The sequence below is a fragment of the Felis catus genome, chromosome B4 (genome assembly GCF_018350175.1).
Source record: "Felis catus isolate Fca126 chromosome B4, F.catus_Fca126_mat1.0, whole genome shotgun sequence".
Lineage (NCBI taxonomy): Eukaryota > Metazoa > Chordata > Mammalia > Carnivora > Felidae > Felis > Felis catus.
Window position 1 is genome coordinate 15,447,758 of NC_058374.1, and position 27,944 is coordinate 15,475,701.

A 27,944-nucleotide genomic window follows, 5' to 3' on the forward strand; every position below is an offset into this window, starting at 1 on the left:
TCTTCTATGAAGGAGGACATTCCCTAGGTAATTCCTTGGTTAACATGAAATATAATTTTATATGACATGTAGAAAAAATCCTTGGTTATCCTCTTATTTACCATTTTTTATTATTATGAACTAATGGTTTATTTTTGTTGTGTTTTATTCCATTTCTATGATTAATCTTTTGGCTAGTCAGATTGTTTCATCTTAGATAGGAGTTCCTTCTATTGTTTGCCATGTCCTTTTTAGAATACATTTTTTACTGTAATGACATATATATGTATTATATACATACTGTATATATACAGTAATACATGTATATGTATATATAAAACTTAGCATTTAACCATTTTTAAATGTACAATCCGGTGGCTCTAAGTGCATTCACAGTGTTGTGAAATCATTACTGCTATCCATTTCCACAACATTTTCATCATTCCAAACAGAAATTTGTACCCATTAAATGGTAATTCACCATTGCCCCCTCCCTCAACCTTTAATACATCCTTTTGTGTCCTACTTACTGCAATTAATATAAAACTTTCATGGTTCATTTATGTTTTAGTATTCATCCCACTTTTATTCATTTTTGAGACTGAATAACATTCTACTATATTTATATGCAACTTTTTCATTATTATTTACTCATCTATTGATAGACACATGGGTCCTTTCCACATCTGGTCTACTGTGAATAATGCTTTTATAAACACGAGTACACATCATTTGTTTTAATCCTTTTCAGTCCTTCTGCGATACACCCAAGAGTTGAGTTGCTGGATCACGTGACAATTATGTCTAACTTTTGGAGAATCACGAAACTGTCTTCCACAATGGCTGCACCATTTTACATTCCCAGCAGCGATGCACTAGGGTTTTCCAGTTACTTCAAATCCTTGCCAACAAGTTATTTTTCTTTTTTTTAAAAGTCAACCAAATACTTGTGAACTGGTATCGTATTGTGGTTTTGATTTTCCTTTCCCTAATAACTAATTATTTTGAGCATCTTATGGACATATTGGTACACCTTCTTTGGAAAAATCTCTGTTCAATCTCTTGTCCAGTTTTTAAGTAAGCTGGTTTTGTTGTTGAGTTTGAGGAGTTCCCTTATCAATTCTGGATATTAATCTCTTACCAGATTTGTGATTTACAAATGATTTTTCCCATTCTATGGTTGTCTCTTTTCCTGTTGAAACTGTTGATTTTATGCACAAAAGTTTTTAACTTTTATCAAGTCCTATTTGTCTATTTTTTGTTATTGCCTGTGACTGGTGTCATACTTATGAAACCACTGCCAAATCAATGTTGTGAAGTTTTTTCCTTATGTTTTCTTCTTTGAAATTTATGGCTTTAGTTCTTCCACTTAAGCGTTTGATCCATTTTTGAGCTAATTTTTGTGTATATTGTTAGGTAAGGGCTCAAAGTCATTCTTTTACATGTAGACATCTAGTCTTTCAAGCATCATTTGTTGAAAAGACTGTCCTTTCCCCCATTAAATGAATTTAGCATTCTCTTTGAAAACTATATGACCATCCAGGAATGGTTTATTTCTGGGCTCTCTAGTCTATTCCATTGGTCTATATGCCAGTACCCCACTGTCTTGGTTACAACAGCTTTGCAGTAAATTTTGAGATCAAGGTGTGTTAGTTAACTAACTTTGTTCTTTTTCAAGATTGTTTTGACTTTTCAGGGTCCCTTGATTCCATAGAAAATTTAAGACAGTGGGCACCTGGATGGCCCAGTCAGTTGAGCATTTGACTTTGGCTCAGGTTGCCATCTCATGGTTTGTGAGTTCAAGCCCCGAATCAGGCTCACTGCTGTCAGCCTGTCAACGCAGAGCCTGCTTCAGATCCTTTGTCCCTCTCTCTCTGCCCCTCTCCTGCTTGAGCTTTCCTCAAAAATAAATAAATATTTAATAAAAAGAAAATTTACAATGGATTTTTCAATTTTTAAGATTAGACTTTTTTTATATGTGTGGAATTTATTTCTGGAATCCCAACATTGTTAGGAGTTTTAATAGGGATTACACTGGATCTCTAAAGTTACTTTAGATAGTATGAACATCTTAAAAATATTGTTTTCTGGGGCGCCTGGGTGGTGCAGTCGGTTAAGCGACCGACTTCAGCCAGGTCATGATCTCGCGGTCCGTGAGTTCGAGCCCGGCGTCGGGCTCTGGGCTGATGGCTCAGAGCCTGGAGCCTGTTTCCCATTCTGTGTCTCCCTCTCTCTCTCTGCCCCTCCCCCGTTCATGCTCTGTCTCTCTCTGTCCCAAAAATAAATAAACGTTGAAAAAAAATTAAAAAAAAATAATAAATAAAAAAAAATATTGTTTTCTAACTCATAAAAATGGGATATCTTTCCATTTATTTATGCTTTCTCTTAATTGCATCTGATTTTTATGTTGATTTTTAATCCTACTACTTTGCTGAGTTTGCTCATTAACTTGATTTTTTTTTGCGGGGGGGTGAAATCCTTAGTGTTTTCTACATAGGAGATCATGTCATCTTGTGAAAGGAGACAATTTACCTCTTTCTTTCCAATTTTTTTTCCTAGCTGTTCTGGTTGGAACTTCTAATACTATGTTGAATAGAGGTGCTAAAAGCAGACGTCCTTGTCTGGTTCCTGACCTAAGTGGAAAATCTTTTTCCATCATCTTTCACTATTGAGTATGATGGTAGCTGTGAGTTTTTCATCGATGGCTTTTATCTTGTTGAAGAATTTGTTTTTTATTCCCAGTTTATCCAGTGTGGCTGTCATGAAGGAATATAACATCTTTGAAATACTTTTTCTGCTTCAACTGATATGATCATGTGGGTTTTTTTTCTTCCCTTTATTCTGTTAATGTGGTATATTACATTGATTGATTTCCATACATTGAATGTCCTTGCTTTCCAGGAATAAATTCCATTTGGTCTCAGTGTATAATCCTTTAACATGCTGCTAAATTTAGTTTGCTAGTATTTTGCTGAGTATTTCTCTATCAGTGTTCACAAGGGATATTGGTCTCATATTGTATTTAAGTTTTTTTGTGTCAATATTAATAAGTAAAACTGATGTGTAAAGTTTGTTTTATGCAATATTTGTCAGGTTTCACTATTTTAGCATCAGAGAAAGACTCTGGAATTTTTTCTTATTTTCCTAAAAAGCAATAACTTAATATATATGTAAATAATGTGTTCTTTGTTAGAACCATCAACTATCTTTAAACTATCTTTATGTCTATACCCATTATCTTTCATCCATATGTTTAGAAATGGTTAGTTTCCCATTTTCTCTTGCATTCTCAGAGTTTTAAAATTTATCCTCCATATCATTTATTTATGGATTAATTCTTTACAGTTTCTATTTTTACATCCTCTATATTCTTTTATATTTATCTTTCCTTTGCCCCCATGTTCTTTTCTTACCTCTTTATTTTCCTTTTTATTTCTGTCTGCTTTTGAGCAAACTTCATTTGTTATCTCATTCTAAACCATTATCATCTTAATTTTAACTAATTATAAATTTCAAGTTTCCTTAAATTTTAGCGAGAACAAAGCAGAATTACTTCTGAAATTACTTATTTTCTTGTGGTTAATCTTTTCTCAATTTGTAATCACCCCATGCATAGCTTTTTTGTTGTCTTGTTTTCTTGTTTTTAATGTTGCACAATGTTTTTATAAACTTTATGATCACTTAGAGCTTGGACAATAAGTCTTTCCAGGTAGAGGATTTTTCACAAACAGCCTTAGCTTGTTTCATAAACAGGCTTAGCTTGTTCCCTTTCACTACCTACAAATATTTTAATCTGGAAAGGGTTTTGTGTGTTGTTTTAAATGATAAAGTGTCATTATCAGTTTAGCAAATCAATGTTTTGAGGAGTAGATAGAAAACTTGAGTTCATGGATATCTTTGCAGTAAAACATTACTTAAGAAATGCAAAGGCAAAGAATTCACAAGTGACTGAGCAGTTTAAACAGCAACCACAACCTCCAATAAACATACTGTTGAAACACAACCTATTTCTTCCTACCTCACCTCATGTTTTTTTTTTTAATATTTGTTTTTGAGAGAGAGAGAGTGTGTGGGCAGGAGAGGGGCCGGGGGCGGGGGGGGGGGGTGCGCGGGAACAGAGGATCCCAAGCAAGCTCTGCATAGAGAATGCAGAGCCCCATGTGGGGCTGGAACTCACACATCATGAGATCATGACCCGGGCTGAAGTCAGAGGCTCAGCTGACTGAGCCACCCAGGCACCCCTTACCTGGTGTTTTAAATGACTGATTGCCTGGCTGAGGTAGTGTGTGTACGTTTTCCCATTTTAAAGTTATGTCCCACTTCTCCATGCTGTAGTCTTTGGAAGGAAGTCACTACACTGAGCCTACATTTAAGGAGTGAAGAGTCTTTCTTTTTTGCCTTGGGGGCAATAGATCTACATAATTATTTGGAATTCTTTCACATGGAAGATTTGTCCATCTCTCATTTATTTAGCCAGTCATTTTATTTATATCGGTATGGACTTGTAGGTATTTATTTTACACATAGGGCTAAACTCCTAATACTGTATTTATCAAATTATTCCAGTTTTGGCCATAGGGGGTGCCTTCAGATAAGCTCCAGTGTCCCTATGGCATGTCTCCCTGATTATGGGTGATTTTTTTTTTCTCAGTATTTACTTACTTTCAGTTACTACAAGAAGCTCCAGGCTTATCCCCTGCCCTAGTCCTACAATCAACCCATCCTCCAGGGAGATCTGCCTCCTCTTATTGGAGAATGGTATTAGAAAATGAGTTCTGGATACAAGGTGTGCTCATTGTTATTGGGCCCTCAGATTATTGAGCAAGAAATATGTATGTATAGATTCTAACGTGTATATGTATTTGTCTATAAATAGGTCTATATGCAACAACTTGTATTTATATTAAGGTAAACATGACTTCATACTGATGTCTCTAAATCTCATCAGCACATGGATCATTTTAGCTATCTCCCCTTGGTTATCTGTAACTTCCCACTTCTGAGGTGTCTTTTTAGCCCATCATCCACCCCTTGAAGGAGTCGTGCCTGATCTGCCCTGATGTTGCTGTCATGTGTCTAAGTGAAATCATGAGGACTTTCTACTTGGTGTAGTCACTGCTTAACTCCTGATCCCTTAGTACAGCTGCTTTCAATGGAAACTGACTGGTAGTGTTAACCATGTAATATGTTGCCAGCCTCTCCAGGAGCCCTGCCTTGTCTCCAGGCCAAAAAGAATGCTGACAGTAATATTCCGTTAAGAAGTACTCTATTGATTTCTGTGATGCTCTTCTAATTTCTCAGGAGATACTGTCTCTTGGTGTCTTATCTGTGGTCCAACCTTAATTTCAAGGTTTATCCCCAGTGATGATGTTGTTACCATAATGAAAGTCTACATATATCACATGTGATTAGGCTTAAAGCAGAATCGGGGTTTTTGTTTGTTTTAATTTTTTTTAATGTTTTTATTTATTTTTGAGATAGAGAGAGACAGAGCACGAGCAGGGGAGGGGCAGAGAGAGCGAGACACAGAATCCAAAGCAGGCTCCAGGCTCCAGCCCCAAGCTGTCAGTACAGAGCCCGATGCGGGGCGTGAGCTCATGGACCGTGAGATCATGACCCCAGCTGAAGTCGGACGCTTAACCGACTGAGCCACCCAGGCACCTCTGTTTGGTTTTTGTTTTTGTCTATAAGCATCCTGATGCATGTCCCCCCTGGGATGGGTAACATTAAGGGATTGGAATATAGGCAGAATCCCCTCTGCAAAGAACCAGCTTGTTATTATCCTAAGTGAAAGGCAAATGTGTGCTGGTGAAATATTAGTTCTTTGACTCTGGAGGTGGGATAAGAAGGTTGGAGACATTCCCAGGTTTATTCTGGGAAGCTACATTCAAATTTCAATTCAATTCCTAGTTAATAAAGAGAAACATGCATGTGAGGAAACTGTCCTACATTTCAACTTATGTATTATTGGGTGGATTTCTAGTGCTTGTTCCTTTTGCCTCTCAGTTAATCATAGCAGCTACTAGTTTCCTACCTCCTAAATAGCTTTTCTCTTTCTTTGTCCCAGCATATTATTACTTGTACTGGATTTCTCTCATGCTTCTCCCACACAGCTCTAACTCTACTTACCTATTTCTCACTTTCTGGTGTCTTTGATGAACAGGGCATTTTTCTGTTCCCTCAGAATTAATTATTTTCAAGTAAGAATAACTCTTGTAGTCCCAAGGTGCACGTGAGTAAGGACTCACCATTCCTACCGCCTTACTTAGTTTGGGAAGATTTTATGCTCCCTATTCCTCTGCTTGGTTGCAACACACCATGTGGCTTTTGCTAATGTTGAAGGTAACAATGTGTTTTTAATCTAATTTACTAATGTGGAACAGCTTTCTTCTGAATCACAGTGGTGTAACCATTGACAACCAGAGCTTTGGCTCATGGTGAGTGTGAGTGCGTAGGATCAGGAAATAAAATTTTCCAGTATCTCACTATCCCAATTTAATCTTTATCAATCTTAGTGAATTAATTAGCAAGTAGTAAGTGGTGCTATATCAGTAAACGTTTATGAACAATTATGTAGTTTCTTTGAATGCTTATCATCCAAAAGCCACGCCATCGAGTTCAATCGGGCTTTCATTGTTGTTCTCACTTATTTTATTGGGTTATTTTTAGCCATTCTTCTCCACATCTCCCATTTCACTGTCATGCTAACAACTGACATTATCCCTTATTCACTTAACACTCTTTTTCCCCCCTCCAGATATATGTTCTTATGCTTCTTTTCACGGGAGAGGTGTCTTACATTCTAAAATGAATCTCTTCTATATTGACTGTTTCTCATGAGACGCTTTTGAGGGCATCGATAGCATTTCTGTCTCTTCTCTTTTTTGCTTTGATATAAGCTCAAGTCTCCCTTGATTTAGGGGGGGAAAAACGACTCAAACATTTGACCATTTTGAACTATGAGGCTACCACCTTGCACTCCTTTTGTTTGCTGCCAGTTTCTTAAATCTTGGTTTCCTATGCTTCTCCACCCATTTTCTTCAGCGTCCTGAAATCTGGCTTCTCTTCCCATCACTGGACCAATAATACTCCCGCAGAAGTCATCAATGGCCTTGTTATCTATTTCATGACATCCCGACTGCTCATTATTTTTGTCTTGACATTGTCAGATTGACTTTTGGAGGCTCTTCTCTTGGTCGGTTTTCATGACACAAAAGTGCAGTGTTCTCTTTATCATTTCTCCTTTTCTGATTTCTTCTCCTTCTTGTCATCTCCCTACTCCCTAACTATAGCTATTCTAAAAATTAGTTCTCATTAATTCTGCTCTCTTTTATTTATACTGCCTTCTACATACGAACTCATCCACACTCAACAATTCAACCATGGGGATGACTTAAAGTCTTTGTAGGCAAGACCTATCTCCTGAATTTCAGCCTTGGATTACCAAGTGGCCATTTTCATTTGGTTGCACGCTTCATCTCCAACTGAGAATCTCTAAATTAGAAATACTTTTCTTTCTCTGGCCCCTAAATTGACTCATCTTCCTATTTCTGTATTTCTGATAGGATTTTTAGCATTGTGCTTGATGCACAGGCTACCCAAAATGTCAGACTTTTGTGGGTCTCCATTTCCCTTTCTGTCCATATTACTTAGATATCTTCTTTTCCTTAAATTCTTATGGTTTCCACCATTGCTCATGATTTGGCTCACCGTGCCTACCTTATTGCCTTAAACACTAAAGCAAGACCCCTCATCTACAACTTATCTTTGTATCAAAATGCACTTGAGAACTGAGAAGATTCTAATTTTCTTACAGTAACACTTTTATCCCAAAATAAGCTCTCCTCCAAAAGCATGCGTGCCTTCTTTATGGCCTGCACAGGAGACACCCAAGTATAAAAGTCTTTGAATGACACATAAGAAAAAAAATATATGGGAAGATTTTTAGGGGTCTTTAATCATGGAACTATGTAAAAATCATGAAGTAAAATATTAATTTGTTTTCATTATATTTTGGTGGATGGATTAGTGGGATTGAGCCTGGAGGCAGTCATACCATCTGGGTGTTATTGTGATAATCCTCAAATGTTAAGAATTTAAAATGACATAGTGGAAAGACCAACCCAGGACTAAAAGGAGAAATCATCCAGTGTTGGAGATTGATGTACTGGCTGTGGGGATGAAGGAAAGGAAAAAAAACAAACAAACCTAGAAATGACTGCCAGTTTCGAGGACAGGAAAGTGGTACGTAAAACTATGGGGCAATTAAATTTCTAGCAAAGTAAGAAAAAGAACTGTATGGGAATAGACTAGGTTTGTGATTTCTATTTAAAATAGATAGTGCTACTGATACTCTCGAATAAGTAGTCAAACAGACCACCTGAGATATGTTAGGCACTTTTAATCAGGGGATACCTTGTCTGAGCAATTTTTATGCTTTTCCTAAAAGAAAACATCATAGAGCTATACATGGGTAACAGTTCTTCAAGCTAAAGAAGGTGAACTGCCGCTTGAGAGGAGGTAGACACTACAGGTTTCAATCTTGCCTCAGGTTCAGAAAGAATAATCACAGACAAGAAATTATCAAAATTAAGATAAATATAAGCAAAGATTCCTTTATACCTGAAAGTATTCCCATCTTGTTTCTTTTTGAGTCAGTCAAGGAGGTGAGGAAGACAGGAACTGTTAATTTGTTCTCATTATTTACGTTCCATGAAGTGTCAAGTTTTTTAATGATGTTCACACTTACTACCCTTTCCACCCACTAATTCCTTTATTACTCCTCCTGTTCACTTTGTCTTTATCAGTATTGGGATTTCAATCATGACTCTTTTTTTTTTTTTTTTGGTTAAAGGAATGCTTTTGCTAACAAAATACACACACACAGATCACAGAACTCCATGAAGAGTTGTCACTCTGGCTTTATGTACTGTTTCCAAATTATTTGTTTTTAAGTAAAATTTAAACAATTTTACACCTGCCTAACTCAAGCAGACTAGCTCCTATCTAGGACTCAGGGAATTTCAGCCCGAATTCTAGGCAAAGAAAATTATTTCAAATGTGATACAAGCCCATGATAAAAATTTGGAGTCAAAAGGAAGAGAGTAAGAGACAGAACCCAGGCTCTTAGGCCAGTATTAACCATTCCACTGTCCAGGAAGCTCCCAAGAACCCTGTGCTCTACACCTGAGTCCTCCAGCCTAGGACACACTCTCTAGGTAGGCTGTGACATACGCCTGGTAACTCTAAGGCTCAAATGTGTTCACTTCAGGATCCCTTTATGGGGTGCAGGACGTAGAAGGCTTCCAATTGCTTGAATAGCTTCAGTAGGGCCATCACATATCTCACTGTCAAAAGTAGGGTTTCTATTTAAAAGAAGTCTCTTTCTGGTCACCAACTCATTTGCCCAACTTCAGTGAAATGGCACAGAAATTCATTTGGAGACTTTTATGCTCATGCATGTATGTGTAGATGTACATGTGATCCCATACCTCATACATGGTATGTTTCTCCTGCTTCAAGTAGTAGCTTTACTTCTTTATCATTCTATTGTCTTCTGACTATAGATAGCTAGACTCTTTTGCCTCTTACTGTATATTAAAGATAAAGACTTAAGAATTAATAAGTTTTAACAGAAGTCATACTTCAAACAACACATAGTCATCCAAATGTCCAAAGAGGAGAAAACAATCTGGAAATGAAACCAGAATCATGTTGTTTTGGGCCTGCCTTCAACAAGATTAAACATTCTTTACCCTCTGAACCTCCCAAACCTTTTCCATCACTGAAACTTAACTGTTCTTTGTCCCATCTTTTGGCATCCAAATAATATAGTGATATAATAGCCCTAAGATACTGTTAGCTGATAATCTCTTTAATATTTTAACCTCTGAACACTGTATCTTCCATTTGAAACAAGAGATCTTAATGTCTCAATTAATGAAATCGATAATATATACACGTTTGGGTTATTGCAAAAGATATTTAGGTACAAAGGCCATCAATTCCTTTACTCAAACGCTCCTAATGTATCAGTTTTATAAATGGTATTGACCTTCTTAAAGAAACATCTTTTGACTTCACTGATTTTTTTTCTCTTGTTTTTCTTTTTTCAATTTGATTGATATCTTCTCTGTTCTTCAAATATAGGTGGCCTCCTTCACCAATGTTTAAGTGAGAGCGTGCATTAGAAATTCAATGACTGCCTTACGTTACCCTGCTCTGAACCCTGTTTAAGTCCATATCTCATGCTTGCACCACTACATAGCTCTCCACTAGACTAGCGGATAATCAAACAAATACTCGTGTGAATACAACTGTACGCTCATTGAAGTTCATTGAAGGGAGTCAGTTCTGGAGCTTCTCAGGACCCTCTAATCCACTTTACTTATCTTTCCTCTAACCAACTGGGGAGCTTTTGAATATGTCCATGAAAGACAAAAGGCTATCCTGTCTCTTTTCCTAGAGGCAATGCCACCAAGTATGCCACTGTCACCAGATAAGAAAATGAGTTTCTGCATATCGTTTCCTGGGCCCACGTTACTGACTTGGTGAACTTTGCATTGGAAGCGAAGCCAACCCAGGATAAGCATAGTCTTACCTCACACTTTACACAGCCAGTAGGATTTCAAATTACAGCAAGGTCTCTCCAGGGTCAGGTTCATCATCATTTCAAATGAAGTTGCACGTCTCTTTCCCTTCAAGTTGAATGAACAAAAAATGTCAACTTCAGATTATTGCTCAGCATCTTTTAAAGAACAAACATAATTACATACCTCTTATGTGTCAGGTACTGCCTAACCATATGCATTATTTTCTCCCATGTTCACAACTTTGGTGGGAGAGGTTGAGTCATCAGGACCCACTTTTCATTGTCAAGTCACTTTGTGATCTCAGTAATTTAAAAGAAAAAGACCGATGTACCTAGAAATAACTCTGGAGGTTTTATATTCTGTGAATAGCCCAAAGAACGACATGGGAGGCTGTCAATGCAGATTATAATAAGACTTAGATATACCGCAAAAACCCCTTCCTGTAGCAGAGCATTACTCAGACCTTCTTTCCAATTTCAGCTCTTTGCCAAGACAACATCATAACCACCCACAGCATATGACAGGGCCTGGAAGGATTATACCAGGAGAGACAGGTCAAATCACCTGTCACTGCTCCATTTGTCTGCTACCGGAAAGATGCTGGATCTTCAGGTTGTGATTTCTTAACATTTCTGAAACTGTTTTTTACAAGACACTGTAGCACCTGTGCCTCTCCCCGGAGCCATCCTCAATTGATACAAATGTCCACAACCACTGGATCCTGTTTACCAAATACATGAGTGGTAAAAAGAATGTTAAGACCAAATGAGGGCAGAGGCTACGAGGAGAAGCCTTTATTGAATGGATGTAGAAAAACAGAGGAATGTATTATTTCTCAAACCAGCAAGGCAGGAACCTTAAACCTGGAACAGCAAAGATTCCAGATTCTCACTGATTCAGTGAGAAGCACAGAATATACCCTCAACTCTGATGCAGGCCCTTGATATCAACTTCAAGCACTTTTACCATGACTATAAATGCTCAGTATAATGACAAAAATTCATACAATGTATTTCTTTTATTATTTTTAAAAGTTTATTTTGGGGAGAGAGAGAGAGAGAGAGAGGGAGAGAAGGAGGGAGGAAACATGAGTGGGGGAAGGGCAGAGAAAGAAGGAGAGAGAGAATGCCAAGTAGGCTCTACACTGTCAGGCCAGAGCCCCATGTGAGGCTCCAATGCACGAACCATGAGATCATGACCCGAGCCAAAATCAAGAGTGAGATGCTTAGCCGACTGAGCCACCCAGGTGCCCTGGCACAACTTATTTCTAAACCATCAAGTGGAATTTTGCCCCAAAGCATGAAAGCTCCATCCGGGTAAGGACTCTCTCTCAGTGAATACTTTCCTTCATACTGAGTTTTACATGAAGTTTCCTTCTGAATTTCAGATTCATCTTGCCTAACATTTGTAATGAATCTCTTTCTTTTATTCCAAGTGCAAACACTAGAATTCTTGCTGAAACTTTTGTTGTCTTTCTCTAGTAAGCACCACTGTATACATGGCATAAACTGATTTTAAATACTCACTTGACTTGGGTTGCCTGGGTGGCTCTGTCTGTTAAGCATCCGACTCTGGTTCAGGTCATGATTTCACAGTTCCCTGGTTCAAGCCCCGTGTAGTGCTCTGGGCTGACAGCTTGGAGCCTGGAGCCTGATTTGGATTCTTTATCTCCCTCTCTCTCTGCCTCTCCCCTGTTCAGGTTCTGTCTCTCTCTCTAAGATAAATAAACATTAAAAAAAATTTACTCATTTGACTCAATAAATGAGAACTTCGCAAAGAAAAATCTCACCAATTACAGAAATTTTTTCATTTTTCTTCCACTTCCTGTGGTCTATTTTCTCCTCTAACTAAAGAAATTAGTTTAAAAAAAATGAGGACAGTTCCATGGACCTTTTATTTATACTATACCCTTGCACTTGGCTGGATATAAAATGACAACCTCCAGCTCTATCTTCCCCTTTACATAACAGTGATATTGTTTCCTTTGAAAAAAAGGCAGATAAAGCCGAGTGGAACTTCTACTTTGGGGCCTATCCACAGGTGTTACAAAGTTCAGGATTTGAGTACGAGAAGCAAGTTGTGTTACATCCAGTGTTCCAGTCAAGGGGAGGTTACAAATGGCAGGTTTTCTGTGTTGTTGGCATCTGTAGACACACGATTTCTGTTCAATTATACAACAGAACTTGTTACAATCCATGAAAATGTTGTTTACAGTTTGGATTGCTTACAAATTTGAAGCACTTATTGGAGAACGAAATGCTACACGTGACATAGTAAGTGACCCTGATACAATGGACTCTTTCCCTACTATCCTGAAGACAGAAATCTGGGATCTCCATCTCAAGTATTTTTTTCTCAGATTTAGCACAGGCTTCATGAAATTAATATATGTTTGGGCATCATTAAGGAAAGAAAAGGATGATAGTTCTTATCAGGCATCTCCCTTGACTGGGTAGGTGAACAAGACTGTGGTTTCTCTGTGTCTCCAATAACAAGAGTTTACTGAACGCTTACTATGGAATATTGGGTGAGAACACTCTGAACCTCCCAGAGGCCCAGAAGGTCACAGTCACCCTTGTAGTCCCAGCACCTAGCACAGTGCCTGACACCACAGTACTACTTAGTGATTTTCTTTTAAATTGCTTTGGGATAACTAAGAAGAAAAGAAGACTTCTCTCAACAAGTTTGCAATCTTACTGAATACATTTAACATGTACAGAACAGCGCATGAGAAAAATTGCAAGGAAGCAGGTACATCCTAACTGAAGGAAACAGCCAACTTCAAAGTTTAAAAGAAGCTTAGCACATGGACTATCCTTCTGTGGACCAAGTCCTGTTGTTCCTATATCTAACACGGAACCTCTAGAAATGGATCTCTAAGTGGTTTGTGAATGGAACCAGATCAGAATATCAAGATTACAAAGATCTAAAGATCTTTCAAGAAAACATATCATTCCTTTTTGGTAAATAAATGAATTTGAATTGTCAACACTGGACATAATGAAGGGAGAAGGTAACACTTATCGTTACCTTGGAAAGAAATCCAAGAGTTTGTGGCTGATTATCTTTTAGAAGCTTTTGTCTGTTTGTTTGTTTTGGCAAACAAGGGTTTCACTAAATATCCAGACTATCAAATTCCAATGGCATTGGATATTTCTTCAGAAATTTCAGGATATAAAGGGGGCAAGCAGGTTAGACATTAAAAATCTTCTTAAAGTAAGGACTTCTAAAGAGAAAGAAGTGGAATATGGTAGCTTTAAACAGTATATATGAAGTAATACAAAGTAATACAAATGCCCAGAAATGATCTAACATAACCCCGTGACAAATCCATTGCAATTACTTAAAGGCCTTGATTTTTTTTAAGTTTTTTTTTTTTTTTAGTTTTATTTAATTATGAGAGAGAGAAAGAGAACAAGTGCACAAGAGGGGGAGGGGCAGACAAAGAGGGAGACAGAGAATCCGAAGCAGGCTCCAGGCTGAGCTGTCCACATAGAGCGTGACATGGGGCTCGAACTCAGAGACCCCAATCATGACCTGAGCCAAAGTCAGATGTTACTGACTGAGCCACCCAGGTGTCCCAAGGCCTTGATTTTTTTTAAACAATGCATTTAGGTATTACTTACTGAGATTAGTTAATTCATACAAGCACATAATTTTCCAGAACTTTAGTCTCACTCCCCTCCTAGTATTCCACGGGTACCATCTCCTTCCCCAGCTTTTATGGATTTTTTCAAAATACTTTATGCCTACCCAAGCACATTTACATATGTATACGTATATATATATACAAATCCATATATACATATATATACACACATACACACACATATTTTTATTTTTTTTACTTTAAAAATTTCTTTAAAATCTGAAATACTTTGGGACCCTTGGGTGACTCAGTTGGTTAAGCATCCGACTTGAGCTCAGATCATAATCCTATGGTTTTTGAGTCCAAGCCCCATGTCAGGCTTTGCACTGACAGCTTAGAGCCTGGAGCCTACTTTGGATTCTCTGTCTCCCCACCACCCCCCTTCTCCCTTCTCCTCCCCTGCTTGTGTTCTCTCTCTCTCAAAAAATAAACATTTAAAAAAATCTGAAATTCTTCAATATACAGAAACTGCATAATATAGTAGATAACCTGCACTTAACACGTAGATTTTGAAGCCTAACTTTTTTGTGATTTTCATCTCAAATATAATTATTTTTTTCATTTTTAAAAAATTTTTAAATGTACGTTTATTTTTGAGAGAGACAGAGCGTGAGCAGGGGAGGGGCAGAGAGAGAGGGAGACACAGAATCTGAAGCAGGCTCCAGGCTCTGAGCTGCCAGCACAGAGCCTGACGCGGGGCTTGAACTCACAAACCACAAGGTCATGACCTGAGCTGAAGTCAGATGCTTAACTGACTGAGCCACCCAGGCACCCCTCAAATATAATTTAAAAATTTTTTTAAATGTTTATGTATTTTTGAGATAGAGAGAGGGAGAGGGACAGAGCATGAACAGGCGAGTGGCAGAAAGAAAGAGGGAGACACAGAATCTGAGGCAGCTCCAGGTTCTGAGCTGTTATCACGGAGCCCGACCCTAGGCTAGAACTCACGGACTGGGATATGGTGACCTGAGCGGAAGTTGGGCATTCAACCGACTGAGCCACCCAGGCGACCCTATAATTTTTTAAAGAAATAGAATGCCAGAGATATAGTTGAATCCGCCAATAACTCGGTTTTCTTTTCCTTACCTGAAGTTAACATTATCGTGAAATCAATGTGTATGCATGCTATCCAACCTTTGGCATTCTTCATGGTGTTTAATACTGGTAACAGTAGTAGAATCCCGCCATCATGAAAAATAAAAAAATATGTTGCATTCATTGAGTGGACAGGTGGTTGGTAGGAAGAAAACTGATCTCACAGAACTGGATAGTGGTGGACAGAATTTTCTAGTGATGAGAAATGGCCTCAACTGCCTTAACCGAACTGATGGTAAAATATGGGTGTTGAAGGACGGCTTAGAAGAAAATAAGAAGCACAGTATAGCGAAAGTCTACGTCATTGGGGAGAAAACAGATCATTATACACAGAATGTTTGGAGAAATATTAATTTTAAAAGCACTGCTCATGAAGATTCAGAAGGAAACAAGGAGGATGTTATTGGAAAGTGGAAGAAAGATGATCCTTCCTTCTAGGTGGCAGAAAATTTAGCCTGTGTTCTATCACAAAGAAGTCCAAAAGTATGGCTATACAACGTATTTTAAGTGCTGAAGATATTTAGACACATGGTTCATGGGTTGCTTCAAACATCTCAACAGAAGCCAGGAATTATCCATTTAAGATCTGTGAAGGTCCTTTTTGTCTGGTGATATGAATGCTCATGATACACACAGGGTTCCCTAGAGGGGGAAAAAAGAGATGTGTGTGTGTGTGTGTGTGTGTATAGACACAGAGTTTGAGAGAGAGAGAGAGAGAGAGAGAGAGAGAGAGAAATATGTACATAAGGGATTGGTTCATGTGATTATATAGGATGGCAAGTCAAAAAGCTACAGGGTAGGTCAGCAGAATAAAGACCCAGAATAAGCCTATGCTACATTTCAAGTCCAAAAGCCATCTTCTGTAGAATTCCTTTTGCTCAGGGTGAGGGTCAGCTTTTTGTTCTATAGAAGACTTCAACTGATTAGATAAGGCCCACCCCCATTATAGAGAGTTATCTGGTTCACTTTTTTTTCCCCAAAGTATAGTTGAAATTTATTAGTTTCAGGTGTATAACAGTGATTCAACAACTATGTACATTACAAAATGCTCACCATGAGAAATGTAGTTACCATGGGTCACTATACACAGTTATTACAATAGTATTGACTATATTCCCTATGCTGTGCTTTTCATCCCCTTCTTATTTTATAACTAGAAGTTTGTACTTCTTAATCCCTTCATTGATTTTGTCTGTGTCCCTACCCCTCTACCTCTGGAAACCACTAGTTTGTTCTCTATGAGTATGTTTCTCTTTTGTTGTTATTTGTTTTGTTTTTTACATTCTACATTTAAATGAAGTCATATGGTATTTGTCTTTCCCTGACTTATTTCACTTAACATAAAACACTCTAACTAGATCCATCCATGTCTGTTTCACTGATTTAAATGTTAATCTCATGCAAAAACACCCTCACAGAAAGACCCAGAATAATGTTTGACTAACTGTCTGGGCACCGTGGCCAAGCCAAGTTGACACATAAAATTAACCATCATAATATTATCCCAGAAGAAGTAACCTGGACTAAAAGCAACAGACTCAGGACAAAATGCAAGGATATTATTACACTCTCAATGTTCAATAGGTTGGAAAAAAGTTGATAAAACTACAAAGCTGCAAACAAGTGTTACCTTTCAAGAACGAGGGAGGATAATGCTGAGGGCATGGCCTTGGACTCAGAGGTTAGAGCTGCAGATGCAGAGGTAGAGGCCAGAGTCTCAAGCCCCAAACACTTGAAACCTAATGGAATTTCCCCCATGGGACTATAAAATTGCCTGAGATTAGTGACCTTTTTATTCCTTCCATTTTCTGCCTTTAGGAACGTAAAAGTCTATAATTAGCATATTACACTTGTCCCATCATTGTAATTTTTCCCCCATCATCATATTCCAAAAATAGACAACTTCTTTTCCATTTTCACAAGTCCATCGGTGGAGGTCAATTCTGCACCAGGATGTATATATCCTGTCCAGAGTCTCACCCATACCTGATTTGGGTAATTCAAATGATGAGATCTGAGAGTGATGATAATCAGATGAAATTCTGGACATGAGTTGATGCTGTGAAAGGCTCAGACTCTTTGGGTAATGTTGGGATGGGTAGATGTATTTTTGACGTGGGAAAGACATGAATCTTTGAGGGCCTGAGCATAGACGATGGAAGGTCAAAACATGGTTCCCACAAAAGACATTCATTCACACTGTAACGTTTGGAACATGTGAATGTGACCTTATTGGGAAAAGGGTCTATGTCGATATGATTAGGTTGAAGATCTTGCGATAGGGAGGATTTTCCAGATGGTCCCTAAATACAAAACCACATGTTCTTACTGGAGAAGGCAGAGGGAAATTTCAACACACACACACACACACACACACACACACACACACACACACACAAGAATTCAAGGAAAGATGGGGATAGGGAATAGACGGACACAGCCACAGACCAAAGAAAGAGGGCAGCCAACAAGAAGCAGATTCTCAGCTAGAGTCCCCAGGAGTTGTCTTGCCAACATCCTGATTTCAGGCCAGTGATACAGATTTTGGATTTGTAATCTCCAGAACCCTGAGAAAATAAATTTCTATTGTTTAAATGGAAAACTATAACTTATTACTGAATCTGTGAGAAATGAATATATTTTATAGAATTTCACTGAATTTAGAAATTGAGGATCATTTTTATAATATTGAATCTTCCCATCTATGATCATGCACGTACCAATCATTTTCTTTGATATTGTCTTACATCCTTTGACTTAGTTAAAAATTTTTTGCTGCTAAAGGTCAAGCATATCTGTTATTCCTACATTACCTACAGTATTTGCTGCTAATGTGAAGCAGATCTTTTTAACATTATTTTTCTTTTCAGCATTATCACATTTTCTATTTATTATCTGTGTGCCTGTCAATTTTACCATGTATTATATCCAGTCTACTCTAAAAACTCATTTTTTCCATGAATTTATAGACTTTTCTGGATTTCTTATTTAGAGAAAGCATTTATTTTTTTTTTAAGTTTATTTATTTTGTGTGTGAGAGAGACAGCATGAGCAGGGGAGGGGTAGAGAGAGAGAGGGGAAGAGAGAGAATCCCCAACAGGCTCCACACTGTCTGCCCAGAGTCTGATGCAGGGCTCAAACTCATGAACTGTGAGATTACGATCTGAACTGAAAACAAGAGTCAGAGCTTCACTGACAGAGCCACCCAGGCGCACCTAGAGAAAGCATTCAATGAACAAGTGACAAGATTTTACTTCTTTATGATGCTTTTCATTCTTTTTTCTTTCTTCTTTAGAACTAGGACAGTACCTAAGACTGCCATGACTTTGTTGAACAGCCATGGTGATAGAAAATATCCTGTCCCCCCCATGTTTAAGAGAATACTTCTGTTTCACCATATACTTCTGTGAATGTACTTCATGTACACCTATGAAGGATACCTATGATCAATTAAGGGATTCTCTTTTATTTTTTTTTTTTTCACTACGTTTACTAGGTGTTTTTATTATAATTGGATTGAGATCTATCAAATGATTTTTCTGCTTGGAATTGGTTTTTCAAATTATGATTCTTTTTTGGGGCACCTGGGTGGCTCAGATGGTTAAGCATCTGACTTCGACTCAGGTCATGATCTCACAGTTTGTGGGTTCAAGCCCCACATCAGGGTCTGTGCTGACACCTCAGAGTCTGCAGCCTGCTTGGGATTCTGTCTCCCTCCCTCTCTCTGCCCCTCCCCCATTCACGCTCTCTCAAAAATGAATAAACCTTAAAAAAATTAAATTGTGATTCCTTTTTTATTCATCATGCTTGGGGTTTCTCGGGGTGCCTGGAACTGTGGCCTGGTGTCTTCCATCAGTTTGAAAAAATCCTCAACCATAATGTCTTCAAGTGTTGCTTCTCTCTGCTCTCCCAGAGATCACCCAGACTTCTAACTTTGTCTACATATTCTCTACATCTTGTACCCATTATTCTATTATTTGCCATCAGATAGTCTATGCTTCATTCTTTGTGCATTTCTCTAACCTATCATCCAGTTCATAAACTCTATTATTACAACCATTAATTCCATCCATTTAGTCAGCTCACTGTTTTTTCAGTTCTAGACTTTCCATATTTAAGTGTCCAATTCTCTGCCCCAAATCTCAATTAAATTTCTTAACTCTTTAACAGCTACTCATTTTATCTTTTAAAACATATTTTCTTGTCTCACTAATCTTGCCAAAAATTTTAGGTTGTGTTCATCCTCCGTATTTTATTTTCTCTATTTCATTATTTAAGATCCTGTATTTGTTATTTTCTTATTACTTTCGTTGGGTTTACTTTACTATTTTACTAATGTCTTGAGTTCAACACTAGGGCATTCATTTTCCAACTTATTTTCCACTATCAATTTCCAAAATTTACTATCTTTAGTATTATCATATGTGATTTCCTATGCAATATATTATTTATTTTGTTCTAAAGGCTTTGAATTTTTCTTTTGATTTCTTATTTTTTTCTCAGATCTTCCAGTTACAGGTTTTTAAATTTTCACACACATCGGTTTTCAGATATATTTTTATTAGAGATTTCTAAATTATTTTTTACTATGGTCAAGAATGTGTTGTATATTAACTTTTTTTATATCGTTGAAACTCTATTAATGGTCTAGTAGATGATTAAGATGGCCGGTAACGCAGGTGACAAAGAATTGCACAGGGAGTGGAGCAAGAGGCAGGCCAGAGTTTATTCAGTGTCCCAGGGAGGAGAGGGGCCAGACACCTAGAGAGATGTCCACCCCGATTTTCTGTCAGGCTGGGCCTTTAAGGAGTTTAAACTGCTGGATGTGAGAGTGTTGCCGCTGTGCCCATGGTGGGGGGCGGGCAAGGGGAGGGGCTCAACTCTTGGCCAGGTAGAACAGGAAGTGGCAGGTTTCTTTAGGAGCTCTGTTGGGAGCTTGTCTGGGATATGCCGTTGTGGTCAGGATAGAGAGGAATGTATTTTGTAGTTAGGGTTTATTTTCTGAGAATGTAGGGCAGCTTGACCTAGAAAAAACAAAGAGCTAGGGCCAAGGGCAGACACCTGTAAGTGTGGTTGCCAGAGGGTGGAAGGGGTGTGTATGCTTTGAAAAGATTCCTTTCAATGATTATTTACCATAAATGTCCCTTGTGCTTTAGAAGAATGTGTATTTATAAGGGAGGTTCTACAGGAGTCTGTTGATTGTGTTATCAGATACCGGCTCATTAATAATTTTGGATGTTCTTGCCCTAAAACTTAGACAGGTATGTTAAAATCTCCCATTGTGATTTAGGTTTGTTCACTTCTCTTTCTAATAGTGGCCATTTCATGTGCTGTAAGGCTAGGTTATGAGAGGCATACAAGATTATTTATAAGGATTTGTCTTTAAAATGTTTTTTGTTGTTTATCTTGTTTCGCTTTATTTTCTGCTTTGCCTGATCTTAATAGCCCTGCACTCTAGTATGCCCTTCTGTGTGTGCTGGCATCTTTTTCCACCTTTACTTTTTTATCCCTTTACTTCTTAAATTAAAAAAAAAAATAGGCACATGCTGTTTAAAGAGATACATCTACATCTTTTTGGTAGGTCAATCTGTTCACATTTACTGTGATTACTGATACAGTTAAATTCATTTTGTGTTTTCTTTTTATCATGTCTCTTTCCCCCCAATTTGCTGTTTATGATAATGATTAAGTTTTCTGTCTGCCTTTGGTGAGTTGCCAGTTCACCATGATGGGTCTCGATGTGAATTTTTATTTACCATACTCTTCTATTTCAAAATTCAGGGCATTCTGCAATTCTGTATAACTCTCTGTCATTTCATCTTTCCCCCACAAGTTCTATTCTGTCTTTGGGGAACTACTATCATTCAATCCTCCATAACTCTTACCCATTGTTTAGGGCTTGCGTTCTCCCAGTATATATCCCAATTTGTGCGTTCCTGTAAAATTGTGTCTCATCCACATCGTGAAAGTTTCTTTTATTCAATGGCTCAATTAACATCTAGCATTCTCTATGTTATTTTCCAGTCTTGTTTGTCAAAGTGCTCTCATCTATCACTGAGATTTTAGGTATACTTTCTTCATGTCCTGAACATTTTTAAAGTCCTTTTTAGTTTCTTCAAGACTTTTCTCTTTTCTCAAGTTCATGGGATGTTAATCCATTTTTTTCCCCAAGTGGCTGTGTCTTATGGAGTCCTGATTGTCTGCGTTATGGGAATGTCCCAACAGAGTGGTTTTATGTATGCTTCTGTCAGCTGCCCCACAAAATTCACTGGTCCTGCACGCTTTACATATTCATTTCTCAGCTTGAAGTTTCCTAACTGTGAGGCCACTACAAATGCAAATTCCACATCTTTATGTACCACCTGTTTGGGGTTACAGCTTTTAAGGCACTTTTCTATTTTTAACTATAATCTTAAATGAAGGCAAAATTTCTGATTGTCTAGCTTAAAGATTTTACAGTCTTCTATCCATAAGAGGGCACCCAGTTCTGAGATTATTGAAGGGTACGCCTAGCTTATTGACTTGGGTAGCTTAAGGCAATATTGCCTATCCCCACAATGTCCTTGAGACCTCGGACCCACATCCTTATAGCCCACGACTATGTCCACTACGCCCATAGATCATGACAGCTTTCTCAGTTTGTGAGATTTGTAACTTGAATTCCATCTCATCTTAATTTCTAGCACCTGGGTTTTTTTTTTTTCCTCTTTTGAGCTTGCTATGTGTAGAAAGCAATTATGGTTACTATATTTTATTCTCCCTTTCTATGTGTTTGGAGAAGGGAGTCCGTTATACCTAAACATGCCTTGTTTTTAAATTCTTAATCCTTTACATAGTCCCACACTACTTTTTACATCTAACAACCTTGTGATTATTCTCTATCAATAACTCCAAGTTGCTTTGGTCTCCGAATGGCTGCACAGTGTCCCGCTGTAATCATGCAGAATAGTTTATATAATGCCACTGTTTGCATCATTTTTAAACAAAAGGTTTTCACGGCACAAAATGTGGAAAAGATAAAACATGGGTGTATGTTTCTAGCTCTTTTCCTTTCATATATGATTTTGATATCTAAGCATATGACTTGATAATCTACACTATCCTTTAAAAATGCTGCACACTTTAATCTTTAATATTCGTTAAATATAAATGATATATGTGTATATATGTATACATTTATATAATTTAAATGTATATTAAAGTTGTTACAAATTATTCACTAATATTAATATGTCATGATGCACACAATTACATGTAAATATTTTTATGTCTCTCATGATGACTGCTGATTTAGGATTATTGTAATGGATAATCACTTCTAAAATATAAATATTTTTCCTTTTGATACATATCATGAAATTGCCTTCTAAAATTGTATTCTAAATTGCCTAAAGTCCCTCCAAAAGAATATAAATGACTATTTCCTCATATGCTTTTCCATGTTTTCACATTTTTAAATTTTTGCAAAAATGGTGGGCAAAAAGTTGGCATTTCTTTGTTTTAATTTACATTTCTTTAGTGGAGCTAGGGCTCTCATGTTTACTTTTGTTTCTTCCATGAATTGCCTATTTATCCTTTCACCCATTTTTCTATGAGAATATTTTTTGTCATAGTCATCATTTGGTTGTCTCTACTTCCCCATATTTTCTGTAAGGGCACTGAGGTGTTTCCTTATGAATGCTTGCATTCCTTAGAATATCTATTTTTATTATGTATGATTGACAACTTGCTTGGTATGTAATTCCTAGGTCCCATTGTGAAGCAGGAAAATTCTTCCAGGCTTTCTCACTTATCAGGCAAATGTGTGTTCCCTGAATTCCTTCACACAGTACGCCCATTTGCAGTTATAAACTTCCTTTGCATCTTCAACTGCCAAGCTGATTAATGTAATTTTTGGTTCAGTCTCCACTCAGCTTGTGTACCTATGCATAAAGTCTGTGATGTGGGTTCCCCAAGCAGAGGAATCCTATCTCAGGGCAGTTTTTCCTTCATGACTGTTATCATGCAAAACTGTTGGGCTGCTACTCAAAATTTTGCCCGGGGCTCCATGGTGTCACTTCACACATCATCACTCACATAGTGCTTTGTCTCCCCTCCATGATGCCCTCATGCACAATTAACCTTCCATGAACCACCACCAGGAAAACCCAGGCTTCTCCCCATGGGTGTGGTCAAATGCAACCCATCCAACGTGGTAGACAGTATTTCACGTCTTATACCTGTATCAACTTGCACCTGCCCCCCCCATGTCAGTGGGTATTAGTGAAGCTCTGCTATAACTCTTTTCTCCTTAATCTCCCTAAAACTGTACTTTATTTAGATCCTGAGAGGTCTATCAAGCCTCCTTTGTACAATATCTCACAAAAAAATCCTAGACGTTTTTGGCATAGGACTGACACCTTCCTCATTTTCCTGTCTTGAATGCAGGTTTTTAATGCATTATTCCTTTGGTCATTTGCTTAGAGACTTGAAAGGAGGAAGTAGAATTCAGACAACTGAATTTTATCATCTCACCAAGAAATGCAGCCTTTGACTTTCTGAAGTAAAACAATGTGGTCAGGTACTGTGACTTTCTGATGTGCACAGAAATTACCAGGGGTAATTCTGTACAAGGCAGATGTCCAGATTCAGACTGAGTATGTCTAAGATGCACCCAATAATCTTTTTTTCTAATAAGTCATTCCCCTTCCAGGTGATTCCAATAAAGGCTCCAACAATGTTAGAAACCCCCCAGGTACAGCAAAAAGGAATTAAACCAGTGGTTTGCCAAGTGTGGACCATAAATTAGTAAGTGATGTCAAGAGATTAGCTTCTCCTGGGAACTTATTTGGGAAGTAAAATTCTGGACCCCAACCCATAAGGAACTCTGGAGGTGGTGCCCAGTGATCTGTTTCAACAAGCTCTCCAGGAGTTTCTAATGCACACACCAAATTCTGAGAACTGCTAAACTAGTAGGTGAGTCAGAAATCCCACCCACGCTCTCCTCTGAGTTCTGTCTTTAGATAGCTCAGTGACCAGAGAAAAGTAATTCACTGTGTTTGGACCTCACCTTCTCTAAAATACCAAGATGAGAGGCCAGGTATCTCCAAGGGTTTTTAAGGCTTCGTTTCAAACTATTTTGTAGTCTCTTGTATGTTCAATTGTATTTTTCATGAAATAAATTGCATTCGGATGAGCCTTGAGTACTATTATCTCTATCACATAGGGATGGCCCTGGATCCAACAGTCGATATTTCCACAGAGCTAATCAATCAAGTCCAGAACAGTTCAAAATACAGGTATAAATGTTAATAATTCTGAATGTGAATTGCCTATAAACACTCAGAGTAGTCCATTAGCAAATAGTTGTTTTTCTCCACTGCCCCCCCCCCCAACCTCTTTAATATAAAAGGCTGGGCTCCATTGGCATGTGGTTCACCAGCTCATTTTCTTCATCTGGCTCATTTGATCTTAATTACTAGGGCTGGTTCTTGAATTTCAGCAGCTTGTTTCAAGGAGCATATGGCAGAGGGTGCTAAGCACAGGCAGCAGACAATGTGTTACTAAAAGGAGAAGAAATTTTCCTTTACATAAGAAGCCATATGCCGTCCAAATTTATCCATACTGTATCACTGAAATGTGTATTTTAAAACTTCATGTATGATTTTTCACAGGTATTGGTTTCATCCTTTGCATATTCAACATAGAACCTGTAAAGAACAAGTGAAGATTTTCAGAGAGTCCATTTCAAAACACTCCCAGATTGTTCCTATGAGTAGCATTTGGGGCCACCTTCCATTGCCACCTCTTGCAAGGTTTTGCTGCAAACCTAACACACACTTTGAGGGCATCCTTCCCCTGACAGCAGGCTCGCTCTTCAGATTTCAAGAAGGTCTTGATGTCAAGATGTTTCGTCCTTGAAAGCTGTCACACTCCTGCTTTACAAGAAAGGAAAGCAAAGAGCTGGCTCTTTCTCTCTGCCCTGACTCCCTAATCTCTCTCAGTGAGACAGCAGATCTCTGGCGCTTCTCTCTCTTATCCCTTAGAGAATACCTGTGAAGCATCAAAGCCACGGGATGCGGCAGAGTGCCAGCCATCTGGATGTGGCTTTCTGCAAATTTCCTTCATCCACATACTTCTCCGTTGAAGTCTCGTCTTGAACGCTGCATCCCTTTCCCCCTTGCCTGGCTTCATTTGCTGTCACCCTTACTCAGCAGCAGACCTCTGAGGGCACACATTAGACACTTGGTCTTTACGAGATTTTCTTCTGCAAAAACTGCTCTGTCTCATAATCTTCCTTGGAGTTTTAGATTCCCAACTGTGGCACCTCCAAAATCTAATTGCTTGGCACCACATTTCTGACATCACAGTCTGTTGCCATGGCAAGTGCCACCAATTCAGCATGATGACTTCCCTGCCAGAAGGAGAGGATGCACTGAGAGGGAGACAACATTTGTTTAAGCATAAATATCTTTGATATTTAGCAAAGAGGCAAGAGACTATATGGACGACAACAGAGGAAGCAAAAATTCCAATTTATAGAAGGCTTTGCTTTCAGGGTTCCTCTCCGGTACAAGTCAGGGTTCAACTTTCTTGAGGTCCTCATGTTACAGGAGAATTTCAAGGCGATTACTTCTTTGACTTTTGGGTTCATTGGAAGTAATACTGCAATGTGAAAGCATTTAGAGTTTGAAAAGCAGAATGTCCCTTCAAATGCTACATCTGCTTTTTTTGTGTGTTGCAATCAGAGGATTATCTTGGTAGAAAGATGAGCAGCAGCCATTCTAAATAGAATTGCTCATCTCAGCACAGGCCTTCCAATGAAGCCAGTTTACAGACAATTTAAGCTAGCTTCTCCCTCCCGCAGTTTGGCTAAGATGAGGGCCCCCATCTCTGCTAGGAATAAACCCTCCTAATAATGCCTACTGTTGAATTTACAGAGTTTCCATGAACAGTTTTTCCAAGGGCCTTGCCAAAACTCAAAATCTGCTCTCATGGCATAGATATACTTAAGAACATTTTGTCTCGAAACTTACGAAACTTATCGTCTGGTTTTTACCATGATCTAATGGTACACCTTGTAATTTGCTACTTAGGACTGTGAGTAGAAGAGCAAATTTGCATGCATGTGCCTAACTCTCCTTGTCCTTTTCCTAGCTTCCTATTAAAATGAGATTTTTAAAAAGAAGAGATAACTGTATTATTTGCTTGACATTAGATACTCCAGATCTATACCAAGAATTGTGAGAAATTTCTGCAGATGAAACTGAATAGAAGACCAGAATTACTCTGTCCTCTACTGCTTGCATAGGAGGTAACAATGTGCCTGACAGACCCTATAGAGGATTTCCACTAACACCCACGAAGTCCAGGCAAAAGTTGTGCATGGGGTAAGCTATGGGTCAATTAGGAAGTTTCTCTCAGTCTCAGCAGGGATGGGAATGCACCAGGCACCACAGGATGTACCTAACAGGAAGCCCAGAGTGACGCTTACTCAATTTTCATTTGTAGGAGAGGTTCCTACTGACAAGTTACAAGGGCCCTAAAAGGCAAGTGGGTTGGTGAGGACTATCAGCTGCCACATCAGGTACAGAGGAAGAAAACTTGAGCAGAGAAGGGAAACCCTTGCTTGTGAATCTCTTCTATTCTTACTTCTCACTCTTTCTCACAAGCACAGCCCTTCCAATGAAGCTACAACACAACAGTAAACCCACACTTCCCTGCTCCCTTGGTCTACTAGGTCTGGAGTATTCAAACAGGGGTCACGAATTCTGAGAGGAACCACGAAGGATAGCAATACTAACTCTGGATATATCTTCCCCAATAAGGATTCAAGAAAGATTACAGTTTATGTCAAAGAGTCCTCAAGTTTGAAAGCAAGGAACATGCTGAGCAATCGATACAACTGTCTTCTAGGAAATGGTTAATGCAGGAAACAAGCACAATTCAGATGCATTCTAATTCACTTTCCTAAGAAAATCCAAGAGAACATTTCACCTCATGTCAGGCAATGTAGAGGAGTGGTTAAGGACAGGCTTCGTCAAGTTCAAATCATAGCTCTGCTAATTATAAACTACTTATGATCATCAATTTATTACTAAAACTATCTTGTCTCCATTTTTCCACTTGTAAAATGGAGTGGTAATAATAGTATTTACCTGGGGGAGGTGGTCCAGGATGGCAGCATAGGAAGATCCTAAACTCACCTTCTCCAGAGGACTGAAATTATACCTACCTACAGAGCAATTTCTCCTGAAAATGAACTGAGGGCTGACTGAGCAGCTTTCAGACAGCAAATGAAAGAGGAGCCACCTAAAAAGGGTAAAAAGATGAAGACACAGTAAAAACATGAATACCGCCCCCCCCATGTGGTGACGTGTAGTAGGCAGGGGTATCACTGAGAGGCTCACAGGTAGACTTATTCATCTTTGTGCACAGCAGAAAAAGCAGCAGTTAAAAGGGCAACTACACTATAAGTGAAGGAATTCTCTACTAACCATGGAGAGTCCACTGAACAGGCAAGTAGCTGACTGAGCTCTCTCTAGGTCAGGGGAACCCAAGCACCATTTTTTAGGTTTTACTTCCGCCTTGACAGTGCAGACCGGAGTAGGGTCCAGGCACTTTAGCAGGCCTGCTAGGCCAGCCCAGCA

At 38.4% G+C, this 27,944-nt stretch overlaps 1 long non-coding RNA gene across 2 annotated transcripts in view; it reads right to left on the minus strand.

Annotated features, from left to right (window-relative positions):
* LOC123386451 overlaps positions 1 to 27,944 on the minus strand; it is a 333,684-nt gene that overhangs the window by 237,563 nt on the left and 68,177 nt on the right. For both annotated transcript variants that reach the window (XR_006600323.1, XR_006600324.1), the window contains one exon: positions 10,580 to 10,676. This is a non-coding gene — a long non-coding RNA (uncharacterized LOC123386451). The remainder of the gene's footprint in view (positions 1 to 10,579; positions 10,677 to 27,944) is intronic.